This window comes from Nannobrachium achirus (genome assembly GCF_963921795.1).
Source record: "Nannobrachium achirus genome assembly, chromosome: 1".
Lineage (NCBI taxonomy): Eukaryota > Metazoa > Chordata > Actinopteri > Myctophiformes > Myctophidae > Nannobrachium > Nannobrachium achirus.
The window spans coordinates 16,285,651-16,303,316 of record NC_137810.1 but is presented as its reverse complement, the minus strand read 5'-3'; positions in this window follow the sequence as shown (position 1 = coordinate 16,303,316).

Here is a 17,666-nt window from a genome sequence, read left to right as displayed (position 1 = left end):
GAGATTCAACTTCAATGAGTAACCATGGCAAACTGTCAACTGCCCGTATGTCTTGATAATTGGTAAAACAAACTTTTGGCCTATTTGTGGAGATAAGCGACCAACGGTCGCTTATCTCCCGATTAGGGAGTCTTACTGGTATTGATTATGTTGCAAGGAAAACATTGAGATAATAGCCATTTTGATTAGAACTAACTGAAAATAACTTTTGTACTTCAAGTTTACAATGATACTAAATATTGTTTTAAGTGTCCAAATGAATTCCAAATATTATCAAATTATCTCGCGGCACCCCTGGACTGCCATCACGGCACCCCAGGGTGCCCCGTCACCCACTTTGAAAACCCCTGCATTAGAGGAGTTGACCAGAGCTAGTCCTAGTGGACTCCTGATGTGCCATAGAAAATCAGTGTCATAGACATTCTGAAGAAAACCTGGAGACCGACATTCAGTATTTGGGTCATGATCAAAATAAGATAACATTATGGTGGTGGTGTATAAAAGAAATCAAAAATTTCGCCACAGACACATTTGTCTGTGTGTGGACATAATGACCCCTGGTCAGTTAGGCCTATATTATAAAAATCACACCTAGTGTGAAGTGAGCTGTGCTATTTATGAGTTCATTTCATTAAGCTGGTACGTACAACAAACTTTGAGCGCTTTGTCCCAAGATGTAGGCCAAATGTAGGCCACATGCACTTCACGTCCCGAACAGGGCCATAGATGTTGCAGCTTAGCTCCTTCCAGGAGCACCGCTCTAAAATGTTTGTATGTATAGTTATTTCTACAGTACAGTAACCCTGTTTAATATGAGTTTTAAGGCCCATTCCCACTGGGCCAGATAACAGATATCTGGAGATATTTCTCCAGATATTTTTCCATGCAAAGTGGATGGTAGATACAGATACAAAAAATATTTGCCACAGATAAAAGTATCTGTGGCAAATATCTGTGGTAGACTTTTTTTTATCTGTATCTACCATCCACTTTGCATGGAAAAATATCTGGAGAAATATCTCCAGATATCTGTTATCTGGCCCAGTGGGAATGGGCCTTTACCATGAAGCTCAAGTTATAGGTAACTAATCAGTAGGCAACATTAGGGGAAGTTCTTGTACTTTATACCTCAATAATGGATGTTTTCTTTTAAATAGTTACAAAAGGAAGATTAAATAAAGCCAGAAAAAAAACGGGATGGAAAAAGCATAATCATTCACAACAAATGGCACATAAACAAGATAAAACAGACAAAATAAAAGTTGGACACGTAGCTCCCTTTTGCATATGTATTGTTGGTACCACGTGAGTGGGCTGCATGAGCGACATTTCGTGAAATGTGGCTCTGCCCACTACGTTTTCTAGTTTGAAGTTCAGCAGAATCAGCACATGCCTTTAAATGGAAAATGATGTACGCCTCTATTGATCCATTGCGACCGCCAGGTCACAGTTACTATCAAAACCTCCACCGGCTGTCAGTCTGTCTGTCTGTCAGTCAGTCTGTCCGCCACACGTCACGTCACACTTTTGCCCTATTCATATCTCCGCCACCGTTGCCCCTATCCATGCCAAACTTTGCAAATTTCATTTCTCACATGGCCCTCTTCTAGCGGCACCATGAGGCAGATTCTTGCAAAACACATTTTTGGACACTGTTCCTACAGATTTTGCCCCAAAATCACACAAAGCGGTACACAGTATCTCTAAAATCAACATGGATCTGTCCCATTTCCCATATTCCCTCCTGATTGGCTACCATTGCCTTCTAAAGTTTGTGTATGCGACCTGATGGTCGCTTATCTACCGATAGGGAGTCTTACTGGTATACCAATGGAAAAAAATATATCTACAAGACTAATAATAAGAGAGAGAGAGAGAGAGAGAGAGAGAGAGAGAGAGAGAGAGAGAGAGAGAGAGAGAGAGAGAGAGAGAGAGAGAGAGAGAGAGCAAAGAAATACTGTACAGTATAGGCTATATTAAGCCTATATAGCATGGTCACATCAGTGAGTGACTGTATGGTGGTAAAGTGAACAGTGCAGAATATTAGCTACAGGACAGGAATACAAAATAATTAGGTTTTTCATTGTTAACATTATTACCCTAAGGAAGTTCTTCATCAGCAATATGCTCATTTATTAGATTTGAATTGTACCTTTATTAAAAAAAAGATTAAAAAAAAAAGAAATCCTCTTGGATTGCTTCTTGACTCTTGTGCTACCTGTACTCCTTACTGCTGTTGCTGATATGACACCTGAATTGTCCCCCTTGGATCAATAAAGGTTTATCTCATGAGAGGCAGTTGGAAGAGGCACATGAATGTTGAAAATGTTGTCTGTTAGACAAGGATTACGTTTGAATTTGTTTGTTTCCATTGTCTGCCAAATATGGATGTGCACACGCCCAGAATGTTCACCCTGCATGTGTAACTAAATGCCACAGACTGCCAGTCTGAAGGAGTTGGAAAGAGTTTCTTGTAGTCTCTTTGGTGTGAAGTCACCTTTAGGAGCAGTGGCACTCACCACAGAGTGCAGACCCACTCCAGCTCTAAGACCAGTGCCTTATCCATAATCCCTGCTCCTAAACAATACAATGCAAAACACATGCCCTAGGGCCGGGGTGGGCAACTGTGATGATGGAGAGGGCTACTATAGTTTCACACTCACTCCAGAGGGCCACAATGCATAGCCTACCCTATACAGTCAAAAATAACAAAATTTACCGAATTACAAGCTCAAAACACGTCACAGTGCGACGCGTTTTGAGCTTGTAGATCTGCTATTTTTGAATCAGAATCCTGAATTATCTTGAGCTATTTTTTAATTGGAATCCTGACAAAATATATATATTTTTTTATTTTCAAATGCATTTCTACATTCTTATGTTAACTTTATGAACTTAAATACAAACGCATTGAAAAAAAGAAAAAAAAAGACTAGTGCTAGTCATTAAGCTACTACTACAGACTTAAGTAATTAAAGCGGGTCATTTGGAATTGTAACAGCTGAAATCAATAATATATCAGTATTCCGATATTAACCTGCGGGCCACATTAAGTGAAGGTGAGGGCCGCATGTGGCCCCCGGGCCGCCAGTTGCCCATGTATGCCCTAGAGTGAGTCCTACAGCCGAATGATTAACTGATTAATTGTCTTCACAATATAGATTTCTAACGGCTATTATATTATAATAACAGATATTAAACATGTTCCATGTTGGGGGCTGGGCGGCCAACAAAGTAAATCGTCACTGTCGGGCAGAAACCTCATACCTCCAAGTTTCAAATTTGTAATTTTTTTTTCACAAAGCAAAGCCCTGCTTCATCATACAAGACCGTTGCACAAAAGTAGTGAAAACAGCAGATCTACAAGCACACAACGCCTCGCACCGTGAGGCGTTGTGTGCTTGTAGATCGGCTGTTTTCACATTTATCATTTTTAAAATGATAAATACAAAACAAACGGTTTTGGACATACAAGTTTTCCACCCGACAACAACAAAATATAACTCATGTAATTGGCCCACTGGCTTGTCACTTAATTGTCATGATCTGAAATGGCAAATCTTTGAGTAGCAGCAGCAGCGCTATAGAGATCTCTCTCTATAGCGACATAGTGACATAGTGACAACTGATGAAGTGTTTAAAAAACTGCGCACCCTACCTCAATTCAAGGCCGCTGGCCATGATAAAATCGCCCCCAAATTTCTCATAGACTCAGCTGCCACCATTGCCCCAATCATTACCCATATTATTAATCTATCTATCAAGCAGGGTTATGTCCCCCAGGACTTCAAATTAGCCAAGGTAACCCCCCCTGCACAAAAAAGGCAGTAAACTTGACCCTGGCAACTACAGGCCAATCTCAATCCTTAGTTCCATCTCTAAGGTAATGGAAAAAATTGTCTATGAACAGGTGGCTAAATATCTTGAAGAGAATAAACTGATCTACGAGTTCCAGTCTGGCTTCAGAGAGTCCCATTCCACAGATACATGCCTCATCTATTTGAATGATTACATCAAACGTGAAATTCACGATGGCAAATATTGCGGCATGGTCATGCTGGACCTCCAGAAGGCATTTGACACAGTCGATCATTCTATTCTGATTGAAAAACTCAAAGCTATTGGTCTTGATAGCACAGCAGTGAGATGGATGCACTCTTACTTGGTGGGGAGGGAACAGATGGTGGAAGTCAACGGAACCCTGTCCCCCCCCCCTCCCAGTAAACTGTGGAGTACCTCAAGGGAGTATACTAGGACCACTGTTGTTCTTAATATACGTAAACGACATGTCATCTGCTTGTGACTGCAATCTGTTTCTGTTCGCGGATGACTCGGCTCTCCTAGTCTCAGGCAGAGACATATTACAGGTTGAAAAGGCCCTTAACTGTGAACTTAACAAGATCTGCACCTGGCTCAATGACAACAGACTCTCAATTCACCTAGGCAAAACTGAATGTATCCTCTTTGGATCTAGTCAGAAACTTAGCCTAGTTGAGAACTTCACAATTAAAGTAGGTGACACTGTGATAGAAAGAAAAAACCACATCTGCTACCTGGGTTGCATCCTGGAGGCTAACCTATCCAGTGAAAAAATGACCACCAAGGTAATCAATAAAGTCAATCAACGAATTCGCTTCTTGCAAAGAGTTGCCCCGCTGATCAATATTAAATCCCGAAAGACACTAGGAGGTGCTCTTATTGGGCCCCTCATTGATTACGGAGTCCTTGTCTGGTATCGCGACGCCCCAGCTGCCTTAAAGTTAAAGCTCCAAACAGCCCAAAACAAACTAATTAGGGTTGTGCTTGGTCTCCCTCCTCTGACCCACCTTACCGAGCATCATCACGAAAGCGTGGGGTGGCTCAAAGTAGCTGACAGAGTACAGCATCTTGCAATGGGCCTGGTGTACAAGATACACTACACCTCCAAGATTCCCATGTACCTGACAAACTACTTCTTAAAGGTCAAGGATGTTCACGATCATAACACCAGAGGCAGCTCCACTAATCATCATCAGCGTAGATTTAACACTAATCAAGGCGCTAACTCGTTCTCCTGCTATACCATCAACATGTGGAACGCCCTTCCACAAGCCCTAAAGGAGAGCAAATCCCTAGCCTCCTTCAAAATTGGTATGAAAAGTCACCTTCAGACAGCAGCTACCCGTGACTTGTAAATAGACTAAGCCCCCATGCTCCCCCCCCCCTTTTCTTTGTATTCTGCCTTTTGTATTTGATGTTATGCTTTTGAAACTGATATTATCCTAGATAAAGTACTATGTTCTATCCGTCTGTCTTTCAATGTTATATGAGATACTTAAAGTGGTTCCTGTGGAAATAAGCCTCGGCTTTCTAGGATCTCCTTTTAGTTGACCTTGTACCAGTGATTTGTACTGTCATGAAACTGTACTTTTTTCTATTACAAACTTCTAATAAAATTCTTCAATCAATCAATTCATTCAATCAGCGCGCAATGAGGGCCTCTCCAACTCTTTTTCCTGGGCTGAATCAGGGGCCCAGCACGTCCCTGCTTGGTATTAATATATGTATGTATTCATTCTGCTATTGCTATAAGACAGGTGTTTCCTTGAAACCAATAATTCATCAATAAATCATAATTCTTCTGTATTGCTATATACACAGTGCTGATCTATGAAAAGTGAAATAACCACTTAAACCCCAGCATCGGTATTCTGGGAAAACGTGCACAGAAAATAGCAGATCGACAAGCTCACAAGCGAAGAAGACTCCAGACAGTATAGAGCCCTGAGGGACTCCGCTCAACAACATTAAGTGCATTAAACATGCTGTGTGTGGTTTGGAGACAGTGCTGTGGTTATAGAAACAACTACTGTGCCACCTGGTGGCCAATAGTTAACATCCTGTGCCTGCTAAGCAAAATGAAACATTATTTTGATATTTCACGATTTAGAGCTTGACATTTAGCTTATACCCAAATTCAATAGAAATTTCATTTCCCTTTCTTTTTTCTCAGGTTTGGGTCACCTCAGGTCCAGAAATATTCCAGAAGGAAAAATACTATTACTCTCTCTGTCAATGCCATTACAAAATTATTAACCATATTGGACCTTTTTATTAGACACATGGGCACCCTTGCCCCTTAATGCTTAATGCATGTTTAAACAGATTCTTTACTGGAAACACAATATGTATTACTGCATAATATTATTACACATTAGTACACAATTATTTGTTTGGAAACACAAGTATTAATCATATAGTAGTCTATCGAGAAAAATAATGTACCAAGCTTATAATGTCTTTACCTCTGTTTTACTATACAGAGATATGGCTAAAACGAGGTTGCTCGATTGTCAATTATACAGTTATTTAATTTCTTATTATGTCATTACCTCAAACTCAGGAAGTTCATGGTGGACAATGTATTGTTGCATACTGTATATATCTTTGTTCAGTAAAAGTTAAGAACAGGAATATGCGAATAATTAGAGAAAATCAAGAATATATAATATTCTTCCCGAGTCCCTCTCACTCATTCCATGCTGTCATTTTGAATATATTATCCTAATAAATAATTCAACAGCTTCAAGATACTTCAGAATGTAAATGGTTGTAAAAAATAATAATAACACCTTTATAACAGCACACACACACACACACACACACACACACACACACACACACACACACACACACACACACACACACACACACACACACACACACACACACACACACACACACACACACACACACACACAAATGAAAAGGAAATAATTGTAAATCTACAGTACAATAGCAAGTACTGTAGGTACCTACCTATAAAGGTCTGGGTTTCCGAGGCTAGTACATGTACTGTAGGTATAGTAAAGGGGACATTCTTCATATAGCATTCATCTTAAAGCTTTGTTTTGTCCGTCTTGTTTGGTTTGCTGTAAGGAATAGAGACCAGCTTACTTCATTTTAAGGAAAAGGCATGTTACTTACAGGTAATCATAATTCCACAAAAGTATTAATTAAAATGGAACATATGTTATTCCTAACCAAAACAATGCTTTTTAGGATGTTAAAGTCAAATGAACGAGTTTGGTTTGCATAACAATACAAGCCATACATTCTACGTCATTATTTAGTTTGGAGATTGATACCTTTTTTTATAAAAGATACCACAGAGGGGTGTACCACGAGTCCGACAAAAAAATAAAAATAAACATACAGTAATACCTCTTTGAACATGTGTGAAGAAGATATACATTGTGTTCTGACGAGAGATGAGAAAAGTGTGTGTGTGTGTGTGTGTGTGTGTGTGTGTGTGTGTGTGTGTGTGTGTGTGTGTGTGTGTGTGTGTGTGTGTGTGTGTGTGCGTGGGTGCGTGCGTGCGTGCGTGCGTGCGTGCGTGCGTGCGTGCGTGCGTGCGTGCGTGTGCGCGCGTGTGCGCAGTGCCTGCGTGTAGTTCTGCAAGGAAAACATTTCCCCGGGTCTGGAGACGTTTACCACAGACCCTCACAGTCTGCCTGATAGTCTGTCTACATGTTCTGATTTAAACCAGTTTACCAATTCCATTATGCTAAGCCTGAACACTGGTTGGTGAAATGATGAACGATTATGTGAAATACATAATCTCTCTGCCGCACCATCACTGCAATATGACAGCCAAATTTCATTCATCCTATCCAATTTCTTCCTTATTTAAGGAAAGAAAATTACTGGGGCCAGTAATCAGATATGTAGCCAGGCTGTGTGCAAGAGTTAAGCCCACTCCCATTAGGCTTTCAGCCTTGCTCCCAGTTTAGTCAAACACATGCACACAGAGAGAGAGAGACAGATACACATGTTCCACGTGTCTGACCCTCCTCAGTTTTCACATCCCTTTCAGCCATTTCAAGGACTATTATTTGGTTTTGATATATTCTATAAAACATCATCCGTTAGTGACGCCAGTTTGAAACACAGTGTCACTTAAGTGGTTTATAAGGCTGCATACAAGCAGTTCTCACGCACGCACGCACATGCACGGGCCCACACACACAAACAAACACACACACACACACACACACACACACACACACACACACACACACACACACACACACACACACACACACACACACACACACACACACACACACACAACCCAAAGCCAGGGGAAAGGCCCCCCTTTTTCTTTCTCACTTCCTTCCTCTAAGAATAAGTATTGTACAGGTAATTTTTTCCCCCCAAACTAAAGCATACAGAGATATTTCAAATTAGAGTGCAATATTGTTTTTATCATGTTGTATTTTGCCCATGATTAACCTCTGACAAAAAATAAAGAAATTAATGGATAAATTAAAGAGTACACCCCATATTCTCTGGATGTTATAGGCTCTTAGCAAGCTCCCTAGTCCTGTGTTACAAACATGTAAAAAAAAGGGAGAGAGAGACAGAGAGAGAGAGAGAGAGAGAGGGAGAGAACTGTGGGAGGGGGGTGAGAAAAGAGGTTCGATGACTGTTTGTTCCCCTCCAGCCTCCACACATGTACAATTTCTCCCTCCAATCGGGAATGCATTATAGGTGTAATTGAAAATTAGTAGTACATCTTCTTTTTTTTTCCAGGGGTAATTTATCAGGCCTCATTGTTGCTGCGTGACACCTCCAGGGCCTGCATCATCTAACAAGGAGGCTGGGAGCAGCGAGAGGCTTTCTGCCTGCCCGGGCCCCGCGCTGCGCTGCTCTGCCTGCTTTGTCACTAATTGTGGCCTCCTCTCCACTGAATTGTGAGTCGTGGGTAAAAGAGCTTGTTGGCTCGGTGCGATGAAACAGCCGGTGACGCTCTCACCATTATCAAAGATACTCTTGATCTTTTCAAAAGCAGGAAATTGATTTTTTTTGCCCCCCCCCCCCCCCTCCTCCACAGTGCCTGTTCAATCAGAGAGGGGGGGTTTTGGAGAAAAGTAATTTGCAATGCGTCCATTAGTTCTTCATTAAAGCAAGATTAAATTGCACCTCAAATCACATCTGCCTTTTCTAGAGTAAAGGGTGGCAGTTTTAGGGCCAAAACTAATTACTAGTGCCAATGAATAAGAGAGGAAAAACAGGGCTGTTTTTACATAAGATAGTGTGGTCTGTCATTATATTCAGACTAATTCCACTCTGCCTGCTCTCTTAATGAGACCAGAACGTCCTCATCTTTCTCTCTCTCTCTCTCTCTCTCTCTCTCTCTCTCTCTCTCTCTCTCTCTCTCTCTCTATCTGTGTTCTCCAAATGTATAATTTTGATAGCGCTTGGAGTTTGCATTAATTAATTTTTCTGATGGACCTGCTACAAATGCCAAATCTGTGAGGTTCTGAATTACCATTTAGAGAGAAAGAAAAGACGGACTGACTGACAGACAGACAGACTGACAGACAGACAGACAGACAGACATTGGGACTCAAAGCAATATACAGTAGGGCGTATCTACTTATGTATACTGTATAAAGGTGAGTGGCTTCTCAAATTAGACGCTGCAGCTTAGTGATAAGCCATCTCTCGAAGGTATTTTTCACTTTGCTAGAGTATTTCCAATATTCAGTACTCCACTACAATTATAAGAAAACATTACTTACTAGTTACTTTGTAGATTTTGATTATTATTACAAAACACACTAACCCATTTATATTTCAGCAGATCTACAGGCTCAATTGTGAGCTTAGATCTGCTATTTTCAAAAGATTTGTTATAATCTTTGAATTTGTGAAATGGGACATGACATTCTACACTCATTCTGTTTACTTTTGTTACTTTAAGCATATTTTGATGCCAATAATGTTGTATTTGTACTCAAGTGCATTTTGAATACAGGACTTCTACTTGTAACAGAGAGCATCTACATTGCAGTATTGATATTGATTTTGGGGTTTGTATTGTAAAGTACAACTTGATGACATCACACCGTTGTACTTTACAATACAAACCCAAAATCAATCCTCCAGTTCTAGGCAACACAGAAGGGGGGGAACTTTTTTTCTATTTCCACACAACTCCTCTAAGTTATATTAATGACATAGTTCAATATTGAAAATGGGTGGTCTTCCCCTATAAGTTAAACATGTGAGCACGTCTTCCATCACTGATATTCAATGGGTACTTCAAATATTTGAGCGTGTGAGTGTTGTGTGTGATAAGGAAGGCATGTGGTGAGTGTATGAAGAGCAGCACAGCACACCTCTCACCAGGCCTGGTTGGTATGCAGGCCAAACTTCCCCTTTCACCTCACAATCAGTGGACTGTTATTAGTCTAAAAGGACATTTACCTCATTCTCCATGTCTTCTTCAGGGAGCTAGAAGCCCACACTGCCATTATGCACATACAGTACGGTAGGTAGCACCTTGCTCAGAAACACCACTGGCAATCACAGAAACCTATCCCACTAACCAGACCAGTGTGAACTTCAGTGAAGTTTCATGTGTGCCTGATCTTATATATCTATAAATTAAAAAATTATCTCGGGCAATGGCGGACCGTTTGACTTCAAACTTGGCATGTGTCCCATATGACACGAGGGTCTGACATCTGTCTGTCTGCCTGTCTATCTGTCTGTTTGTTTGTCTGTCAATCAGTCTGTCTGTGGACACAAAGAATCTCTGTGTGTTTGGGGGGTGTGTGGCTTCCCTGATTGGCTAACCCAACCTGTCTGTTTCACAGATCGGCAGAGCTTTGCATCACGTTTGTGCCGCTGCGAGCCTGCGACCATTCCTGTATATAAGTGTCAGTGTGTACAATAGAGATCCATTCCTGTATAAGTGTCAGTGTGTACAATAGAGATCCATTCCCGCATGGCCTTATAGCCTACATCATCAATCCTCATATCATATGCATTACCCAGCAGTAATGCAGCCGTACTGATACGGACAGACAGACATACACACACGGTCAGTTGTTGGAGTGGTTGGCACAGAAAACAGCACAATGGGTCGCACTCGCAACGCAAAGCATTGTGAGCTTGCAGATCAGCTATTTTCAGCAAGGAGAGAGGGGAAAAAAGGAGTAGGACTTTTAGACCTTGGGGATAGCTTTACTGGTAAACAAAGTACTGCATATAGACTCACAGTCCATTCAGCCATCAAAACCCTTCCTCTTTACTTTCAGAGATCCCAGGCAGGTTTACTGTAGTTCCCCTTGGCCAGCGATGACTAACGGTTAATTTCCCAGTGTACCTGATCACTATCAGAATGGATGCTTTTCACAGTGGACATGAAGCAACACATAAGAGCACCAGTAAGATCAGGTTGCATACACAAACTTTAGAAGGCAATGGTAGCCAATCAGGAGGGAATAAGGGAAATGGGACAGTTCCATGTTAATGACATGACTTTAGAGATATGTCATGTGTTTTTAAACAATCGGCCAGATGGTGGTGCTAGATGGGACAGATGCATTTTGATGACATGACTGTAGAGATACTGTGTACCGCTTTGCTTGATTTTAGAGCAAAATCTGTAGGAGCAGTGTCCAAAAATGTGTTTTTAAAAGTTCGGCCAGATGATGGCGCTAGATGTTACAGATGTATTTTGATGACATGACTGTAGAGATACTGTGTACCGCTTTGTGTGATTTAGGCCCAAATCTGTAGGCGCTAGAAGAGGGCAATGTGAGAAATGAGGGGTGGAGGTTGTGGTTTGGCAGCCAAGGAGTGTGTGTGCAAAGTTTGGCATGGATGGGGGCAACGGTGGCAGAGATATGAGTAGGGCAAAAGTGTGACGTGTGAGAGACTGACAGACAGACAGACAGCCGGTGGAGGTTTTGATTGTAACTGCGACCTGGGCTCAACAGATCAGACCACAAGGATGATTGCATCCTTACCATTTCCAACTGTCACGTCCAATTGCCATTGGACACGACAAGTTTACCAGGCTGCACATAAAACACCATCTAATCTAAATATACATGACATGTTCACTGTAACCTTTCATCACTAAAACTGTTGGTGCCTCTTATGGCATGTTAATGAGTATGTCATTGTCAATACAATATAACTAGCACATCTGCAGTGGTTGGAGCTGGTCTCCCTACTCTTTCATTGAGAAATACTTTGTTTTTGTAACATGTATTTCACGTATTATCACATTTCATCAGTTGTGGCTAGTGCTATGTATTAACCTCCCCTGCAGAAACTTTAAATATGCACAGGAACGTAATGATGAACATGGCCACCTGGTCCACATTTGATCTAGAGACCAGTGTTTCTCAACCACTGTGCCTGGGGACCTTTGGTGTGCCCCTGAGAAGGGTCAAGTGTGCCCCTTGAAACTGCTTGAAAGCCAGTATTGTATTTATCATTTTAAAAATGATTTTAACTAGTGAAAACAGCCGATCTACAAGCACACAACGCCTCGCGGTGCGAGGCGTTGTGTGCTTATAGATCTGCTGTTTTCACTACTGTTGTACACATGAAACTTGGAGATACAAGGTTTCTTCCCGACAGTGACGATATTTACACCCCTGTATTATGTTGGTGTGCCCATGAATTCTTGGGACATGAAAAGTGTGCGAAAAAAGGTTGAGAAACACTGATCTAGACTGGCAGAGAGCTGCCGTGGACTGGATTCAGATTCTCGGCTCCTGTCCCCACAAATTGTCAGCTGCACCATTTTCCGTGTGCAGGGTTGAGTGCGGTTAGATTAGTCTCAGAGCTGAGTGCAGCCGAGACACACAAACAGGATTTAGCATGTTGTCATATAGTGGCAGCGACTGCACTGGGATCACACAGGACTGATGAGCCTGGAGACATGACATGCTTATGGCAGATACACTGCGATTTGCAGTGACAGGAGAAGTGCCGAGTACACCAACTTAGCGTGTGCATTTGTTAACAGTGCACAAAGTTGAGGATGCTGGCATCTTTAAATGAGTCAACAATGATACTAGACTTTGACTACGCTGCCTATAAATCTCTTAATGCACATTACAAGCTTTTCAGAGTCCCCAGCTGATTAGCCCTCTCAAGACGATTTCTTGCCTTGGCAATATATATAAATATATATTTTTTACATACAGTGCATTTTTTTGCTCGCAAGGTGCCAAACCTCCTATCCTTGCAAAAAATAAAAAATGCACTAGCACTAATTTTTAAGCAGAGGAATCACCCCACCAGTTTCTGCTGAAGTGAGATTTGGCTGCAGAGACGGCGCCGGTTCCAGAAATTCAAACCTCATACCATCCCAGGCGGAGCTTATCCTAAGCTTGTTAGTATGTGTGATGCTGGGAGTGATAGGGACCTCTGCATTACCATAACGCCGCAGAATTAACTATGATCTTCCTCTGCAGCGGGAGAACTGGCCAACAGAAGTTTTGCAGTGGCTATGCTGCACAGGATATTATGATAACATGCCATAATAAATGTTTATAATCTACTTACCGGAGGACCAGGGTTCAAATATGTTTCTATATTAGGCCTATTAATGCTCCTGCGGATGTATGAGAAACTGGCCCACAGTCGAACTGAGCATGTGAAATATGTACACTTGGTCAGAAATATTGAAAATGAAGTAAAACAAGGTCTCTCTCTGGATAATCATTCATTTAAAATAAGAGATTTCTTAAGAGAGTGCTGCTGAGAGTGTTTATTGTGAAAATGTAGTATTTAGTAATTCAATGCGTATTACGCAGTCAAGAATACAGGCCCACTGGCCTTGCGGTCCAGGCGCATAGCACATAGGCTCTGATGACTGACAGACACTGTATCACAGGTTCGTATCCCGATCCCGACGACCTTTACTGCGTGTCACTCCCCATCTCTCTCCCCATTTCCTGTCAGTCTACTGTCCTATCAAAGCATAAAAGCCCATTAACAAAAAAAACAAAAAAAAAGAATACAGGCACTGTCAGGAGACTCAGGACCCAAGATGACCTTCTTTTTTAATGGAAGCTGGTAAACACCAAGAATCAAACACTTACATCAAGGTCTGTCACATACCGGTATACACTAATATTTTCATGTGACCTTTATGTTAACCTGCACACCTTAATTGTCTCCACCAGCCGAAGGCTGAGGGAGAGTATGTTTTCCCCTCCGTCCGTGTGTCCGTCCGTCCGTGCGTCCGTCCGTCCGTGCGTGCGTGCGTGCGTCCGTGAGTCCTCGCAGTTTGTGAGCGCCAAATCTCAGTCGCCGTTGGCCCGGTCGCTGCCAAAGTGAGCACACACATTCCCTGGATGCCAATCTAGAACCTCTGCCCTAAATTTTTCAAATGGGCCTTTTCTAGAGCCAACTAGTGGCCGATGTTTGCTAAACACATTTCTGTGCACTACTCTTACAGATTTTGTCCAAAAATCCTACAAATCGGTAGGCAATATCTCGACAGTCATGTGATCGACACGGATCTGTCCGATTTTGCATATTCCATCCTGATTGGCTAAGATTGGCTTCCAAAGTTTGTGGGATTGAGCCGTTTTGATCAAAATGCCTCAAATCACAAACGCAAAGTGCAATTATCATGAAATCGCGTACACACGTTCCCACTAGGCCGAGGAAGAAATGCCACTTAATTTTTTTTTTATCAACCTCATGGTGGCACTATAACAGCCCGATTTGTGGTTTTACCTATAACTCTACCGATCAGTTTCAAACTTTGTAAGCACACTCCCTAGAGGCTAAGGATAAACCTTTGCCCTGCATTTTTCACATCAGCCTTTTATAGCGCCACCTTTGGGCCGACTTATGTAAAACACATTTTTGGATATTACTCCTTGAGATTTTATCCAAAAATCATGCAAATCGGTACACAGTATCTCTATAGTCATGTGATCAAGTCCGATCCGTCTGATATTTCACATTCCATCCTGATTGGCTAATATTAGCTTCCAAAGTTTGCAGGATTGCTCCGTTTTTGAACAAAATGCCTCAAATCATCAACGCAGCTTGCGATTACCGTGACATTTGCCACACATATTCCCACTAGGTCAAGGAACAAATGCTACCTTTTTAACATTGTCCTGTTATAGCGCCACCAGCAGGTAGACTTTAGCAAAACACATTTTTGGAACACAATGCTTGAAATCATGCATGCAGCGTCCGATTGCCATGAAAGATCTAAGGTGAAGAACATATGCCACCCTTTTTACATTGGCCTATTATACAGTAGCACCACCAGGACGCACAGCCTGGTGGAGACCTGTGCTCGGAAGAGCACTGCTTCTAGTTGCATTTTGTTTTTACTTGAACTTATTGTCTAGCACCCTTGACTCCTGCATATCAATAAATAAAGTATCAATAATCACACCAGTAAAAGTTCTCCCACTTGGTATGCATACTGTATAGCGGCTATGGACTTTATGGAAATGCCATAAGGCCCATACACATGCATTGACAAATCCGTGAGGTATTAGATGATATATTCCTAAAGTAGTCTTATTATATTGCCCGTCTTATTTTTGATAAACCGTAATTTGGTGTCATGGAGGACAGTGGGGGGTGAATAGGACCTGTCTGTCGATCCATCTCCCTACCATTCACACCATTCTCTGTTAGGTTAGCCCCTCCAACACTCTCCCTCTCTCTGGCTGTGTTGACACATATACATATCACACACAAGGATTAGCATGACATTGACTGTAACAAACCTAGCGTTTGAGAGGGGGAAAAAAACTCCCTATTCTATAGTGGAGGTGCCCAGCCAGAAAATAGCGTACTTAGACAACAATGGCATGGTAAGTACCTTAGCAAGGATCAGCGCTGGCAGAGTGAAACACATTACAAAACAATGGCTGACTGCCTGGCTGCTTGGCTGCCTGTCAGAGCTGTGGGTTGCCACTGTGATGCTGGTATTTGTCAGAGGAGAGAAAGGGAGACAGAGACACACATCATCATCTCTCTCTTCATCGCAGTAAACACTGGTGTGAATGGCTGGTCACAGAGAGCCTAATCCTCCGCAACCATATCGCCTGTGATCCCCTCTGAAAGCGTGGCGTGTGATGCTGTTTCACAACATAACAACAACATGGCCCTGGGATGTACACCCAGACAGACAGGAGAGATGGCACGGTACAACAAACATTTAACTCAACGGCAGCTGGATTTTGATATCGGTGGCAGTTGAATTGTGAGGCCTTTTGAGTTTTGTGCATCAACGGTCCAGAATCAAGTTTTAACAAAGTGAGAGACAAAAAAGACTAACAGTCTGTGACAAATTAAAATGCACAATCCTAATAATAAAAGACAAATAATCCTGCCATTGACATATGCTAAAATATTAATGACATAGAATATACAGCAATTATTCATCTCAGTATCATGCATTAAAATTGCACATTTATATTCCAATATTTTTCATATAATCTAAATCAGGAAGTCAAATATATTCCAGTTGTATTATTGCGCCAATAATCAGCAGAGATTGTTTAATGCCAGTTAAAAGAGGAAAAGGGCTGCTGTAAGTAGGGGGGAGGGGCGTTACTAATGATATAAGAGAGAATGTAGGAGCATCTCTGGAAATCTGGCAGAAATCCTAATGTCGCTCCTGTCCCCTTTTAATGCAAACCAAATGAGCCTGCACTGTAATAAGAAGCTTCCCAGAATTAGTTTCCGTTTGCAGAAAATTGCGAGAAAAAAAAACGTAGTACTTTTATCTATGAATTTCACTCTGGTATAAGCAAAAAAAAAAAAAAGAAGTAAAAAAAAGGAGGCAGACCCTCCTACATTATTTGGATGACGTGCCATCAGTAGAAGCAGCAAGAAATAACATTGTGCAAATTCTATGCATGTTAATGATAAATAGGAATCCACCTGCTCACAGATAAAATGAGTTTAATTTCCCCCACCCGTGCCCATGTGCCTGCCTGGCCTTTCAGAAATTACTTATGCACAGCTATTATTAAAATAGGGCCAGAGCAAATGAGAAAGAAGCGCTATCTCTGGAGGGACTGGCTGGGTTTAGACTGCTACTGCCGGGACGCCCTGCTTCACACAGTCAGCATTTCTCTCTCACTCACTCACACACACACACACACACACACACACACACACACACACACACACACACACACACACACACACACACACACACACACCTACACACACACACACACACACACACACACACACACACACACACACACACACACACACCAACATAAGTCTGGGGGCCACACACCAGGCTTGTGCACACACAAATACGGTATATGCATGCACGCGCACAGTGTGCATATTAGTGCACACACACGCACGCACACACACGTGCGCACACACACACGTGCGTGCACTGCACACACACACACACGCACGCACGCACGCACGCACGCACGCACGCAAGTACGCACACCGCCTCCTTCATTCCGCAGCTCTTGCTGTTGTGGCAGCCCTGACCCTGTGTTTACTAAATTAACCCAAATCTTTTTGGAGTTCTTCAGTGTAATGGAATTTGCAAGCTTTCTGAATGTGTGTAAGGCTTTCGTGCATGCATATGCTACTATGCGCAGGTGTGTGTGAGAGAGAGAGAAAATGAGAGAGAGAAAGAGAGTTCTAGTGTACACTGTGTGTGTGTGTGTGTGTGTGTGTGTGTGTGTGTGTGTGTGTGTGTGTGTGTGTGTGCTTGCGTGCGCATGTGTGTGTGAGAGAGAGAAAAGGAGAGAGAGAAAGAGAGTTCTAGTGCACACAATCTGTGTGTGTGTGTGTGTGTGTGTGTGTGTGTGTGTGTGTGTGTGTGTGTGACTGTGTGTGTGTGTATGCGC